This window comes from Myxine glutinosa, chromosome 10 (genome assembly GCF_964187855.1).
Source record: "Myxine glutinosa chromosome 10, kmMyxGlut1.1, whole genome shotgun sequence".
Lineage (NCBI taxonomy): Eukaryota > Metazoa > Chordata > Myxini > Myxiniformes > Myxinidae > Myxine > Myxine glutinosa.
Window position 1 is genome coordinate 42,880,753 of NC_136270.1, and position 16,957 is coordinate 42,897,709.

The 16,957-nt window shown below is 44.5% G+C and overlaps 1 protein-coding gene across 1 annotated transcript in view; it reads left to right on the forward strand.

Annotated features, from left to right (window-relative positions):
• Nucleotides 1-16,957, forward strand: part of LOC137434492 (complement C1q tumor necrosis factor-related protein 6) — a 35,353-nt gene that overhangs the window by 419 nt on the left and 17,977 nt on the right. The gene's annotated exons all lie outside the window — the stretch shown is intronic.

Genomic DNA, 16,957 nt, shown 5'->3' on the forward strand with positions numbered 1-16,957 from the left:
TGTAGCTATTAACTTATTGTCTGAGTCTCGCTATTTATAACGATAGATGGATCCCAATTCCTGGGAAGTTGCAGCTCGAGAGTTCTTCGTTTAAAAGTTATTCAAATGACGACCAAGATGATTCATTGGATCAATTATTTGTGCGATGGGATGGATTTAGTTACTGTAGTAATAAATGTACCGTACTGCTGTAATGGCCAGAAGAATGTTCGCTTCGCAACCGAATAATTGTTGTGATAATCAAAATGAGCGAAACGTGTCCTGGGAAGAGAGTGGGAATGCCTCCTCGAGTTGTGACGTGGCGTTTGCTGGGGGTGAGGGTGCGGTGGGGGTCGTGTTGTGAAATCCGTGCTCGGTGGCGTTTTCCATTCACTTTATTGGGATTTCATGGCAAGCTTTGTTTTTAGTGCTTCCCCTTACGCTGTCTAGTTTGGATTTCATCCCCGACGGGGTTACACTTGGCCAAAAACTGCTGTTCTGGTTCATTGCCAAGAGAGAGAAAGCGAGCGCTGCATCTCTGAGCACACTGCACGTCATCCAGCCGCACACGTCACGCCGGCACAAAAACTCCTACAAAGCAGCAGAGATTTGGCAACAATGATTTTGTAACACACATCCACTTCCTCAATGACAGCAGATGATTGTTAGCTTATGAAATCAGTGATATAACACACAAGAGAGAAAATGTCCAATAAACAAGGGCCCAGGCCACCCTATTGGACCAGGAGCCCAGAAGGTTTATTCAAGTGAAAAGTGCCGAAGCAACTGACCACGTGGGTTGAAAGGGTTCTACCCCCACATCACAAAAATGCATTGCTGCCGGGTCAGGGCCGGTGCCTTCCCGCCCAAATCGCCCAAAATAGGGACGCCATTACCGAAAATCCTATTTTCATCAATATCTGGAAAACTATACATGGCAGTATCACAAATCTGGTGTCTACACCCATGTTTTCATGGTCAATCATTACAAAAATGCATTTCTCCTTAGCCAGGGTTGTGTCTTTCCCGCCCAAAAGCACCCAAAGTAAGGAAACCATTGCTGAAAATCCTATTTCTCTCAATATCTGGACAACTATACATGTGAGTATCACAAATCTGGTGTCTACACCCATGTTTTCATGGTCAATCATTACAAAAATGCATTTCTCCTTAGCCAGGGTTGTGTCTTTCCCGTCCAAAAGCACCCAAATTGCCCAAAGTAAGGAAACCATTGCTGAAAATCCTATTTCCCTCAAAATCTGGACAACTATACATGGGAGTATCACAAATCTGCTGTCTACACCCATGTTTTCATGGTGAAACATTACAAAAATGCAGTTTTCTCCTTAGTAAGGGTCATATTTTTCCCGCCCAAAAGCGCCCATAGTAAGGAAACAATTGCTGAAATCCTACTTTCCTCAATATCTGGAAAACTATACATGAGAATATCACAAATGATGTCTACACCCATGTTTTCATGGTCAATTATTACATCGCTAACAATTGCAGTGCTTTAAAAATGACTACATTCACCATGTATTATCTAAACAATGGTGTATTATATTGTACCGTACATGGTGTTATGTAACATGTCTTGATTTTATTGCAAAATTTGCTATACTAGTTGCACCAATGTTTTTGATTTCCTTAAACCCCAAGGAACACAGCTGGTTTGGTGTCATTTTTTTTCAATTATTCCAATGGTGGCCATTTTGAATTTCACAATGTCCGCCATTTTTACATAAAAATAACTATATCTCAGATTCTAGTACAGCATCTAGTACAGTTATTTTGGTGCCAATGGGTAGGTTTATGGGATCAAATAATTCAAATTTACCATTATTTCCAATGTTGCTGAGTATCCATCTGCCAAAATTCAAGATGGTGGCCAAAATGGCTTCCAAAATGGACGCCACAGCAGAAAGAAAAATTCTGCCAGCTTAATGACTGTGGAAAAAAAAAACGTGACCATGATCATGGAAGATGGTGATAATACGAAATTATTAAATTAAATTGGACACATCTGGGTATCCTTAGTAAAAAAACAACAACTTTAGAGGGCAGCACAGTGACTACAGGCTTTGTTTACTACAACCATCAGCTCATCTAATTGGTTGGAAGTTCTGCATGCCATTGTTTGTATCAAAAGGTGACTAGTGTCATTGAACAGTACTATTTTCCTTCTGAAGGACAATGACGACTGGATGGATGTACAGGGTCTGCTTCTACCTTTCTGACCTGACATCTCACACCTGTCCTGCCTTTTCACACCCGCACGTGCCGCGTGTTCTCCGGCTGGATAACGGAATCTGCTTTTGATGGTACGGAATACGGAATTCGAAAGGCCCGTTCCCGTTGATTGTGGCCGTGGCCTTGTTTGCCGGTGGCCTTGTGGCCTTGTTTGCCGCTGTGGTCTTGATTAGCGGCTGCAGTCGTTTGCCGCTGCGTTTGCCGCTTTGCCTCCTCGACCTTGGCCTCGTACTCGTCCCTTCGCTCCTGCCTGGCATGGCTCTGAAGTACTCCGCCACAAGGCTTCTTCTGCTCAATACCCGCTCCACCCCATCATGCATCTCTGCCATCAAATCAAATGGACTCCTCCGACGACCCAGGTACATTCACCGTGGCTCCGGTCGCAAGTTTGTTTATTTGCAATCAGGTCACTCCATCCCCGTCCTCTGGTCGGCTCAGCGCACTCTCACTCTTCGTCCCAGCGCACCTGGTCACAGCAACCCACACGATCGCACCTCTTGCCTACGAACCCTGGCTAAATCACCTGAATTCATCCCTGCTGTTCAAAACAACATCAAGCTCACCCTGTTCAACACCCGGTCCCTCAACAATAAATGCCTCATCCTGAACGAATACATCCTGGATAACAAACTGGACTTTCTCTGTCTCACCGAAACCTGGCAACAACCTCTGGACTACTACACACTCAACCTCACCACACCCAATGGATATTCCTACGTCAATAAACCACGCTCGGAGGGCCGAGGTGGTGGAATTGCCGTTATCCACCGTCAAGACATCAAGACCAACCTCATCTCCATCTCATCTGCTCCATCATTTGAACACCTGGCTTTAAAACTCTCTGGTCACACGCAGTCAGTCATGGCTGTCATCTACCGCCCTCCCAAACCACACCCATCATTCCTGTCTGACTTCTCCTACTTTCTGACCCAGCTATGTTCCCTCTCCCCCTCAATCCTCCTCCTTGGTGATTTCAATATCCACATGGACTCCACTGACTCCACAATAACCACTGACTTCACTGATTTACTCACCTGCTTTAACCTCACTCAACATGTCGACTTTCCTACCCATATCCGTGGTCACATTTTGGACCTTGTCTGCTCCACTGGATTAAATTTGCACCATCTCTATGGCTCCGACCTCACCCTCTCTGACCACTTAGCCATCACTCTGACCATCAACATCCCCGCCCCAACACCAAGGCATTATCGCACAATCAACTTCCGTAAGCTAAACGCTCTTTCACCTACCTCATTCTCATCCACCCTCTCTGAAAAAATGTCCACTTCTCCCTTCATTGACCTCCACACCCCTTCCGACCTCACTGACTACTACAACCACACTCTCTCCTCCTGCCTTGACCAGCTTGCGCCTGTAAAAACCAAAACAGTTTCTTTCACCCATTCTGCTCCCTGGTTTACCCCTGAACTCCACCTGATGAAAACTCGTGCTCGCCAACTTGAAAGACTCCGCAATAAAACGGGTCTCACAGTTCACTCCCAAGCCTACAAGGACCACATACAACACTACAAAGATGCCCTCTCCCGCGCCCGCTCTGCCTACTACTCTCAAATTATCCACTCTGGCTCCGGAAACCCAAAAGCACTCTTCTCGACAATAAACAAACTCCTCCGCCCCCTGAACACCACCACCCAGTCATTCACAGTAGACAACTGCATCTCCTTCCTCTCTTTCTTCCAACGCAAAATTGACAACATCTACAACAGCTTGACCACCGCCGCACCCGCTCCCCCTCCAACCACCTGCCCCCCCTTGTCCTGCCATCCCCTGTCTCGGTTCTCCCCAATCTCTCCTACTGACCTCTCTGAACTCCTCATAGGAATGAAAACTGCCACCTGCACTCTTGACCCCATCCCCTCCAGCTTTGTCAAAGCCTCCCTCCCTGCTCTCTCTCCACTTATCATTGCAACAATAAACTCCTCCCTGTCTACAGGCATCGTCCCACCTTCCCTCAAAATTGCTGCTGTTACCCCCATTCTAAAAAAACCTGGTCTAAACCCTGACACCCTAAACAACTTCAGACCCATCTCCAACCTACCCTTTCTGTCAAAAGTTTTGGAACGCGCTGTAGCCACTCAACTCAAACATCATCTCTCTGCCAATAACTTGTATGAAACATTCCAATCCGGATTCCGCTCCAACCACAGTACTGAAACTGCTCTCCTCAAAATCACCAACGACCTTCTCCTCTCCTCTGACGCTGGCAACCTCAACATTCTCGTCCTCCTCGACCTCAGCGCTGCCTTTGACACCATCGATCACACTATCCTCCTCACCCGACTTGAATCCACCTTTAACGTCACCGGCACTGCCCTCTCTTGGATTAAATCATACCTCTCTGACAGATGCCAGTTCATCTCCATCAATAACTGCAAATCCCCCACTGCTCCCCTCCCCCAAGGTGTCCCCCAAGGTTCAGTTCTTGGCCCCCTCCTCTTCATCCTTTACCTGTCCCCGCTCGGTCACTTAATCCGCCGTCATGGTCTCCAATTCCACTGCTTCGCCAATGACATCCAGCTTTTCATCTCCACCAAGTCCGTCTCCACCGACACCCACTCTATCCTGACAAACTGCATCACTGAAATAAAATCCTGGCTTCAAATCAACTTCCTCAAGCTTAACTGTGATAAATCTGAAATAATCATCATTGGCCCAAAAACGCTCACAAAATCCACCCATAACTTTGCCCTCAACATCGACGGTATCCCAGTATCCACCTCCCCTCACATCCGGAATCTTGGCGTCATCTTTGACCAAACCCTTTCCTTCGACAAATACACTAAACAGATCACAAAGTCAGCCTTCTTTCACCTGAAAAACATTGCCCGTCTCCGCTCATCCCTCTCCTCCACGGCTGCAGAAACCCTCATCCACGCCTTCATCACCTCCCGTCTGGACTACTGCAATAGCCTCCTCTATGGTTCACCCTCAAAAATCACCAATAAACTCCAATACATTCAGAACTCCGCTGCCCGTCTACTCACTCATTCCCGGACCCGTGACCACATCACCCCCGTCCTTTACAAGCTTCACTGGCTCCCCATCCCCCAGAGAATCCAGTACAAAATCCTCCTCTTGACATACAAAGCCCTCCATAACCTGGCCCCATCCTACCTGGCTGACCTCCTCTCCAGACACACTCCCACCCGCAACCTCCGCTCTGCTGGTACCAACCTCCTGACCCCCTCCATCCGGACCAAATTCAGATCCTGGGGGGACAGGGCCTTCTCCATCGCTGCTCCCACCCTCTGGAACTCACTACCTCACACCATCAGAGACTCCTCCTCACTCACCACATTCAAAACATCACTAAAGACCCACCTGTTCAACGCTGCATTCAACATTCAACCCACAGCATTTAACCCCTGACTATCTCTTCTCCTTCTCCCTCCTTTTGCTTTAAATATTTCCCTATTGATTCTTGTCTTGTCTTTTTGATTCTTGTCTTATATATATGCCGTATATCGCTGCTGTTTGTTTTCTTGATTCTTGTCTTTTTGCAATTGTTGTTTTCATGTATTGTTATGCATTATGTTTTCCACTCTGTCAAAGCGCCTTTGGGCTTCTGGAAAAGCGCTATACAAAATAAATGAATTATTATTATTATAATGACTCTGCCAGTTGTGAGTTAAGGACACAAGTTGGATGGAAATACCATAATACACCATTGTTAAGGTAATGCATGGTGAACTAGATATTTTAAACACTGTAAATGCTGTCAATGTAATGACTGACCATGAAAACATGGGTGTAGACACGTCATTTGTGACTTTAGACACTTTTCTTGCACAACGTTTCTAAAAATGTTTAAAACATAAACACAAATGTCAAATTCATAAACACCGTCTGTTTAATAAACGCAAGCCATCAACTTCCTAAACATGTTTAGCATAAATTTAAACATGTTTAGAAACGTGGTGCAAGATAGTGTTTAGAAAAGTGTTTAAAGTCGAAACACTGTTTTTGCATATGGTATTATCATGTATAGTTTTCCAGATAATTAGGAAAGTTTTTTTTTTTTAACAATGGTATCCTTACTTTGGGAGCTTTTGGGCTTGACCAAGGAGAAATGCATTTTTGTAATGATTGACCATGAAAACATGGGTGTAGACAGCAGATTTGTGATACTCCCATGTATAGTTGTCCAGATATTGAGGGAAATAGGATTTTCAGCAATGGTTTCCTTACTTTGGGCACTTTGGGTGCTTTTGGGCAGGAAAGACACAACCCTGGCTAAGGAGAAATGCATTTTTGTAATGATTGACCATGAAAACATGGGTGTAGACACCAGATTTGTGATACTGCCATGTATAGTTTTCCAGATATTGATGAAAATAGGATTTTCGGTAATGGCGTCCCTATTTTGGGCGATTTGGGTGGGAAGGCACCGGCCCTGACCCGGCAGCAATGCATTTTTGTGATGTGGGGGTAGAACCCTTTCAACCCACGTGGTCAGTTGCTTCGGCGCTTTTCACTTGAATAAACCTTCTGGGCTCCTGGTCCATATAGCTGATAGACAAATTGATGAATGCAGGGATCTAATTCGAAAAAGCATTCAGATTGCAGACCCTCGCCAGGACTTGTTTTGTGTGGCAAATAAATATAAGGAGCCCGAAATGAAAGGTCTAAAGGGCAAAGGTCTGAAAAGGTGTGAGTGGCTAAGCTAAGGGGTACAAAGGGTGTAATTTAATGTTGAAAGTATCTGAATTGTACAAGAGGTATAAAGTGTCGAAAGCATATTAAAATATGTAAAGGTCTGAAAATAGTCTGGAGGGTATAAAAGGGTTTAAAGGTCTAAAAGGTATGCTCATCTAATTAATAGACATACTCACAGAGCACATAATTAATAGACACTCACATTTCAATGTTGTTGTTGTGTTTTGTATGCAGCATCTGGCTGCTGGAGGATGACAATTTAATACACAATTAAATTAATTCAATTTGCTGACCTAATTAAGTATTTCATTGAGTAATCGAGTATTTCCTAATAGTCATACCCCGTTTTACGCCATTTAGACCTACGTCAAATCCGACTTTACGCCACTCTTCTAGAGTAAATTTCAGTTCAGCGAACGTCATTATGTGCGACTTTACGTCACTCCTACGGACGTGAAACAAAATTTTTTCCTTAAAAATATATTTTAAATAAATAAAATAGTACATAAATTAACAATAAAAGAAGCTAAAAAACAATTAAAAATACAATAAAAAGCACATTAAAAATATATATAAATGTATGTACAGTATACTGTACATACGCGCAGCTGCTGGTTCTCATTCAAAACAGAGGTGACGTACAGTATTCCTTTACTGTGTCTGTGTTAGCCATGGGTCCTAAGAAGGATAATGCTAGTGTTTCCAAGCGTAATGTGGTTACGATGGAAGATAAGTTAAATCTGATTAAAAGGTATGAAAAAGGTGAAAAGTGTCGGTGATAGCACATAGACCTTATCGCGAATCGGAACCGCAATGCGTCATGGGATCGGAAAGGGGCAATAGTGCCGCCGGCGGTCACTGTCACTTTGACAGACTGCTTGTTTACATTGACACACTACGTGATCCTTACCACTTTAAACTACTTTTAGGACCTTTTTTTACTGTGACAAATTAACTGTGAACTGTGATCAGCTCATGAGCCAGTATTTGCAAGCCAAGGACACCGTCGCAAAACTGAAAGCCGCCATTGCAGTATGTAACAAGAAGCTTACTGTTTCGGACATAGCAAACTGTGATGAACTTGTGAAACTTTATACAGGTTTACCTAGTTATGACCTGTTTAAGTGGTTATTAGCAGAAGTATCCCCTCATGCACAGAATTTGTAGTATTGTTTAGTGTAAACAGACCTGGCAAATAAACAATACTACAAAACCCAGAGTTAAGCGATCTCAATCTTTAGAGGATCAACTACTCATGACACTCATGAAGCTTCGGCTTAATCTTCGCGACGAGGACCTCGCATTTCGTTTTGGATTAGGACAAAGCACCGTCTACCAAGTTTTGTTCGCAAGTGTACAGCCAATATAGGTCAAGACCTACTCTCAAGTGCCTTGTTGGTATTACACCTAGCGGAACAATTTCATACATTTCCAAACCTACAGGAGGAAACACGTCGGACAAAAAAATTGTAAAGATGACGAACATTGTGGACAAGTTCCAGCCCGGCGATATTTGTATGGCCGATCGAGGTTTCAACATTCAGGAACTGTTCTTGCATAAGCAGGTTGTTTCTCTTCTCCAATGGGAACCCCCCTTTCCCTCAAATATTTCTTTAAATCGCTGGATTTTAATGCCAAAAAACGCTGAATTTCTTTCACATTAGCCATCTTCCTTTCCGTAAACACAGCGTCGATCGTAGACAGACGCTTCCTCTTCTGGGTTCGTGTTTACGTTTGCCCCCTTTTCGATCCCATCATGCTTTGCGGTGGAGCGCCCTCTGTTGATATTTACCGATTCGCGATAAGGTCTATGCCTTGGGGCTGCCACGGTCGACGGTATCGACCATCATTCATGATAGGGAACGTATTCTCGCATTCGTCACTGAAAAAGCGCCGCCGGCTAAGACTGCTAAAATGTGTGTTTGTGTTCAGAAGAGACGCCATGTTTAAGGTGAATAACATAATCTTATTAATTTTATTTATTATTCTTTACAAATTGGTCACAAAAATATGACTATGACTCACAAAAATATGACTAAAATGTGTTTGTAGTGTTCTTTAAGGTTTAGCGATAGTTATATACTTTCGCGAGTTATTTACTCTAGTTTTACGGAGTTTGTCTTCATTTTAAGGCTTTTTTTTTTTTTTTTTTTTTTGTATACAAGATCGAGGCTCGTGAAAGAGCTAAAAGGTATTATGCCCGGTTTACGTCAAAAACCGAGTTATGTCACGGCTTATGGAACCAATTAATGACGTAGGCCGGGGTGTTACTGTACTCGATTTGCCAACCTCGGAAGGAGGACAGGCTGGGTCAACGCACCTGGCGTTAATTCAACAATGACTGGGATTCAAACTCAGGATCATAGGATACCAAGCGAGCACCCTAACCGCAAAGCCAACACCAGGCTTTTCACATTTCAAAAGTAGATAATTAACAGACGTACTGTACTCATGTTCCAATAGTATAATTAATAGACGTACTGTACTCGCGTTCCAATAGTATAAATAATATATGTACTGTACACATGTTCCAATAGTATAAATAATAGATGTACTGTACTCACATTCCAATAGTATAAATAATAGAGGTACTGTACTCACATTCCAATAGTATAAATAATAGATGTACTGTACTCACATTCCAATAGTATAATTAGTAGATGTACTGTATTCACATTCCAATAGTATAAATAATAGATGTACTGTACTCACATTCCAATAGTATAATTAATAGATGTACTGTACTCACATTCCAATAGTATAGCTAATAGATGTACTGTATTCACATTCCAATAGTATAATTAATAAATGCACTGCACTCACATTCCAATAGTATAAATAATAGATGTACTGTACTCACATTCCAATAGTATAATTAATAGATGTACTGTACTTACATTCAAATAGTATAAATAATAGATGTACTGTACTCACATTCCAATCATATAATTAATAGATGTACTGTACTCACATTCCAATAGTATAATTAATATATGTACTGTACTCACATTCCAAGAGTATAATTAATAGTTGTACTGTACTCACATTCCAATAGTATAATTAATAGATGCACTGTATTCACATTCCAATAGTATAAATAATAGATGTACTGTACTCACATTCCAATCGTATAATTAATAGATGTACTGTACTCACATTCCAATAGTATAAATAATAGATGGACTGTACTCACATTCCAATAGTGTAATTAATAGATGTACTGTATTCACATTCCAATAGTATAAATAATATAGATGTACTTTACTCACATTCCAATCGTATAATTAATAGATGTACTGTATTCGCATTCCAATAGTATAAATAATAGATGTACTGTACTCACATTCCAATAGTATAAATAATAGATGTACTGTACTCACATTCCAATAGTATAATTAATAGATGTACTGTACTCACATTCCAATAGTATAATTAATATATGTACTGTACTCACATTCCAATAGTATAATTAATAGATGTACTGCACTCACATTCCAATATTATAATCAAGAGATGTACTGTACTCACATTCCAATCGTATAATTAATAGATGTACTGCACTCACATTCCAATAGTATAAATAATAGATGCACTGTATTCACAATCCAATAGTATAAATATAATAGATGTACTGTACTCACATTCCAATCGTATAATTAATAGATGTACTGCACACACATTCCAATAGTATAAATAATATATGTACTGTACTCACATTCTAATAGTATAATTAATAGATGTACTTTATTCACATTCCAATGGTATAAATAATAGATGTACTGTACTTGCATTCCAATAGTATAAATAATAGAAGTACTGTACTCACATTCCATAGTATAAATAATAGATGTACTGTACTTGTATTCCAATGGTATTGTTGCGGATCTCAAACGTCGGCCGCCCCCTTATCAAGGGGGGATTAATCCCCTTGTCTTGTTACTAGCCGACGCGATCCCGGGGCTATCATGTTCCTTCCGGTCGGTGTTAAATAGGGTTGTAAGCCGAATTAGTCTTATTACCTAAGTACTAACACCGGCCATGAAGCAAGGAAATAACCCCACCCAAACCACGGCGTTGGTGGACACGCCGAGCGAAAGCGAGCCGCGATTCGGGCCGTTATCAGGAACTAACCCGATTGGAGCGGTTGTTAATCGTGCCACGCTTACCCAATGGAGGAAATGACTAAAACGGTCGGACCAAGAGGAAAAGGAATAACACAAGAATTTATTAACAATTTGCACACTAAGAAGAAGAGGAAGAAAAGTAATGTACAGTGAAGAGGAAGAAGCAGATACACAGGGCTGCCTTATACAGTCTTATACTTATTCCCTGGACACGGGCCCGTTCGCACCCAGACTCACTCACACGGGGATGTAGATGGGCGGGTTGAGGGTCCAAAGATGGCGTCCACAGCTCGTCCGGTCCCCGACTCGTGCAGGTGCAGGCGATGGAAGACGGCAGGCAGCTCTCCGCGTGGCGTAGGTGCGAGCCAGACAATTATATCGGGGAAAGGTCGGTTGGCTGACGATTATATTGCGTACGTAATAGTTGTACCGGCGCCTTTATACGCGCTCCCGGTATCGCTATGTACAATGCGCCACTCCCCCAATGATGTTACCAAAGCGCCTTCCCACAAAAGTCCTTCTGCACGAATGCCAATGCTTGGCTTCCTTCGAGAGTCCTTTACCATGCTGCAGTCCTTCTCAATCCTCGAGCACCTGCCTCTTAACTCAAGCCCACAGCGTGTTTCTCCTCATGACCCAGCTCACGAACTCAACAAGCGCCTCTCCCATAACTTAACTCGTTCAACAGAGGACCCCGGCTCATAACTCAGCAAGCGTCTCCTTGGGGATCTGACTCGGCGCACGTCCTCCTCATAACTTAACTCAGCAACTGACGAGCGCCTCTCCCTTCTCATAACTGAGGTGGGGGCCTCGCGCGAAGGGTTTTATTGCCACGCCCAGCGAACCCTCTGGAATGTCCAGCCACACCCTGTCAGGCGATGTCGCCTCAGCCCTGATTGGCTGTTGAGGTCTTACCGGCTCCGCCCTTGACGGCTGCTTGATGTGGCCAAACCCCCACCCTTGCGCTTCGCCCCTTTTTCGGGCCTTACCTTGTGGCATTTGGGCTGGTTTGAGCGAGCAACTGGCAGCTAACGCTGCCGGCCCAACGCGAGGGGCAATGTGGTGCAGACAGGATAGTGAGCAATGGAGTCGGTTGGAGGGAGGGCTGCAAACTGAATGGGGCATACTCTTATTTGTTTTACACAACGCAGATGCAACTATTGGAAATGGCCTTATCCTAAACACATACTATGAAATAACTAACGTTCTCAGGTGACCTACGTGTTGCTTGTGGCCTAACTATGGGGTGCAACCTTTAACCTTTAATGATGTTACCTGTGTGGGTTCTCAAAACCGCAACAGTATAATTTATAGATGTACTGTACATGCATTCCAATAGTATAATTAATAGATGTACTGTACATGCATTCCGATAGTATAATTAATAGATGTACTGTACTCGCATTCCAATAGTATAATTAATAGATATACTGTACTCGCATTCCAATAGTATAATTAATAGATATACTGTACTCACATTCCAATAGTATAATTAATAGATGTACTGTACTCACATTCCAATAGTATAATTAATGGATGTGCTGTACTCGCATTCCAATAGTAGAATTCATAGATGGACTGTACTTGCAATCCAACAGTATAATTAATAGAAGTACTGTACTCACATTCCCATAGTATAATTAATAGATGTACTGTACTCACATTCCAATAGTATCAATAACAGATGTACTGTACTCGCATTCCAATAGTATAAATAATAGATGTACTGTACTTGTATTCCAATAGTATAAATAATAGATGTACTGTACTCACATTCCAATAGTATAAATAATAGATGTACTGTACTTGCATTCCAATAGTATAACTAATAGATGTACTGTGTTCACATTCCAATAGTATAATTAATAGATGTACTGTACTCACATTCCAATAGTATAATTAATAGATGTACTGTACCTACATTCCATTAGTATAACTAATAGATGTACTGTGTTCACATTCCAATAGTATAATTAATAGATGTACTGTACTCACATTCCAATAGTATAATTAATAGATGTACTGTACTCACATTCCAATCGTATAATTAATAGATGTACTGCACTCACATTCCAATAGTATAATTAATAGATGTACTGTACTCACATTCCAATAGTATAAATAATAGATGTACTGCACTCACATTCCAATAGTATAATTAATAGATGTACTGTACTCACATTCCAATCGTATAATTAATAGATGTACTGTACTCACATTCCAATAGTATAATTAATAGATGTACTGTACTCACATTCCAATAGTATAATTAATAGCTGTACTGTACTCACATTCCAATAGTATAAATAATAGATGTACTGCACTCACATTCCAATAGTATAACTAATAGATGTACTGTACTCACATTCCAATAGTATAACTAATAGATGTACTGTACTCACATTCCAATAGTATAACTAATAGATGTACTGCACTCACATTCCAATAGTATAACTAATAGATGTACTGCACTCAGATTCCAATAGTATAACTAATAGATGTACTGCACTCACATTCCAATCGTATAACTAATAGATGTACTGTACTCACATTCCAATAGTATAATTAATAGATGTACTGTACTCACATTCCAATAGTATAAATAATAGATGTACTGTACTTGCATTCCAAGCGTATAAATAATAGATGTACTGTACTCACATTCCAATAGTATAATTAATAGATGTACTGTACTCACATTCCAATAGTATAAATATTAGATGTACTGTACTCACATTTCCAAGAGTATAATTAATAGATGTACTGTACTCGCATTCCAATAGTATAATTAATAGATGTACTGTACTCACATTCCAATAGTATAAATAATAGATGTACTGTACTCACATTCCAATAGTATAACTAATAGATGTACTGTATTCACATTCCAATAGTATAAATAATTAATCGATGTACTGTACTCACATTCCAACAGTATAAATAATTAATAGATGTACTGTACTCACATTCCAATAGTATAATTAATAGATGTAATGTACTCACATTCCAAAAGCATAAAGAATAGATGTACTGTACTTGCATTCCAATCGTATAAATAATAGATGTACTGTACTCACATTCCAATAGTATAAATAATAGATGTACTGTACTCGCATTCCAATCGTATAATTAATAGATGGACTGTACTCACATTCCAATCATATAATTAATAGATGTACTGTACTCACATTCCAATAGTATAATTAATAGATGTACTGCACTCACATTCCAATAGTATAAATAATAAATGTACTGTACTTGCAGTCCAATCGTATAAATAATATATGTACTGTACTCGCATTCCAATAGTATAAATAAATAGATGTAGGCCTACTGTACTCACATTCCAATAGTATAATTAATAGATGTACTGTACTCACATTCCAATAGTATAAATTAATAGATGTACTGTACTTGCATGCCAATCGTATAAATAATTAATGTACTGTACTCACATTCCAATAGTATAAATAATAGATGTACTGTACTCACATTCCAATCGTATAATTAATAGATGTACTGTACTCACATTCCAATAGCATAATTAATAGATGTACTGTACTCACATTCCAATAGTATAAATAATAGATGTACTGTACATGCATTCCAATCGTATAAATAATAGATGTACTGTACTCACATTCCAATATTATAAATAATAGATGTACTGTACTCACATTCCAATAGTATAAATAATAGATGTACTGTACTTGCATTCCAATAGTATAAATAATAGATGGTAAAGCGCGGCGTTACGCGCGCTGCTTGTGAGCAAGGAGGAAGCGGTAACAAGCGGCAACAAGCGGTAACATACAAACGTCTTTATTGTAAGACTACACTGTAACACTGAACTCCTCCGGGCTGGTCGCCCGGTGTATATATGATGAGGCCACGCCTACCCCTCGGGCGTGGCCACCGCCCACTTGGTGCGTGGAATGATGTCACCACGCCAGTGGGCTTTTGTGTCCGCCACACGCGCCCCCCCAGAATTCCCGCGCACCTGGAGGGCCAGTTTGCGGGGCAGACGAATGACCCGGCCGAAGCGCCCCCTGGCGATCGGCGGCGTCCGGGGTGCAGGGATACCAGGTGGGATGCCCCTGGCTGCCCCTGGGATGGGTGCAGGACCGGGGGGCGCCGTGGCGGCGGGGCTGGGCGGTGCCGGGGTCCGCCCGCAGGAGGGCGGCCCCGACGTGGGGGTCGGGCCACTGGCGGTGGATGGTCCACATCGAGGTGGGCCGGCTTGAGGCGGTCTACCGAAACGCGGTCAGGAGTACCGCCGATGTCCAGGGTGAAGTGCTTCGCCCCGGTCTCCAGCACGCGGAAAGGCCCGTCGTACGGGGGCCGCAGTGGTGTCCGATGGGCATCGTGGCGGACGAAGACGTACTCCGCCGTGCGAAGCTCCGGGGCGACGTGCGTCGGTGGGTGCCCGTGGCATGCCGTTGGCACCGGGGCGAACCTCTGGGCGGTCTCTTGCAGAGCGGAGCGCTGCTGTGCCGCGGACCATGGTGCCGTGGAGTCGGGGAGGAACTCGCCCGGCACCCGCAGCGGTTGCCCGAAGACCAACTCCGCCGCGGATGCGCGCAGGTCCTCCTTGGGCGCCGTCCGGAGGCCCAGCAGGACCCAGGGGAGCCTGTCGACCCAGCCGCCGTCGCGGAGGGTGGCGCGGAGCGCGGCCTTCAATGAGCGGTGAAATCGCTCGCACAGGCCGTTAGCCTGGGGGTGGTAGGCCGTGGTTCGGTGCAGCCGGACCCCGAGCCCCTGCGCAACCGCCCCCCAGAGCTCCGAGGTGAACTGGGGGCCGCGGTCGGATGAGATGTCTGAGGGGGCGCCGAACCGGGCGACCCAGGTGGCGATGAAAGCCTGCGCGACATCGGCCGCCATTGTCGACGCCAAGGGCACGGCCTCCGGCCACCGGGTGGGTGCGGTCCACCATGGTGAGGACGTAGGTGAAACCCCGCGAGGGGGGCAGAGGTCCCACCAGGTCCACGTGGACGTGGTCAAACCGGCGTTCCGGCACCGTGAACGGGGCCAACGGGGCCTGGGTGTGCCGGTGCACCTTGGCGCGCTGGCACGCGAGGCACGTCCTGGCCCAGCCACGGACGGCCTTCCGGAGGCCATGCCAGACGAACTTGTCGGCGATCAGCCTTTGGGAGGCCCTCGCGCCCGGGTGGGACAGGCCGTGGATGGCGTCAAACACCTGGCGCTGCCAGCCCACGGGCACAATGGGGCGAGGACGCCCGAGGGAGACGTCGCACAAGAGGGCCGCGCCCGCGCCGTCGAACGGCACCTCGGTGACGCGGAGGCCCGTGACGGCGGTCCGCAAGGCCTGGACGTCGGGGTCAGCGGCCTGGTCCGCTGCCATCCGGGCATAGTCGATGCCGAGGTGGACTGCGTGGGCGACGGCCCGGGAAAGGCAATCCGCCACCGGGTTGTCCTTCCCCGCGACGTGCTGGATGGCCGTCGTGTACTCGGACACGGCCGAGAGGTGACGCTGCTGCCGGGCCGACCACGGCTCGGTGACCTTGCCCATCGCGAAGATCAGCGGCTTGTGGTCGACGAAGGCAGTGAACGCCCGGCCCTCGAGCAGATGGCGGAAGTGCCTGACCGCCAAGTGAAGTCCGAGCAACTCGCGGTCGAAGGTACTGTAACGGCGTTCGGGCGGGCGAAGCTGCCGGCTAAAGAACGCCAGCGGTTGCCAAGCTCCACGCACCCATTGCTCGTGCACCGCGCCCACCGCGTAGTCCGAGGCATCGGTGGTGAGGGCGATCGGTGCATCGGGCGCCGGGTGCGCGAGCATGGTGGCGTTAGCCAAGGCGAGCTTCGCGCCCGTGAACGCCGTGTCCATCTGCTCGGTCCAGGTAACGTCGCCTTTGCCCGGCTTACCTCGGAGAGCTTCGTGCAGGGGGCGCAGGAGCTGGGCGATA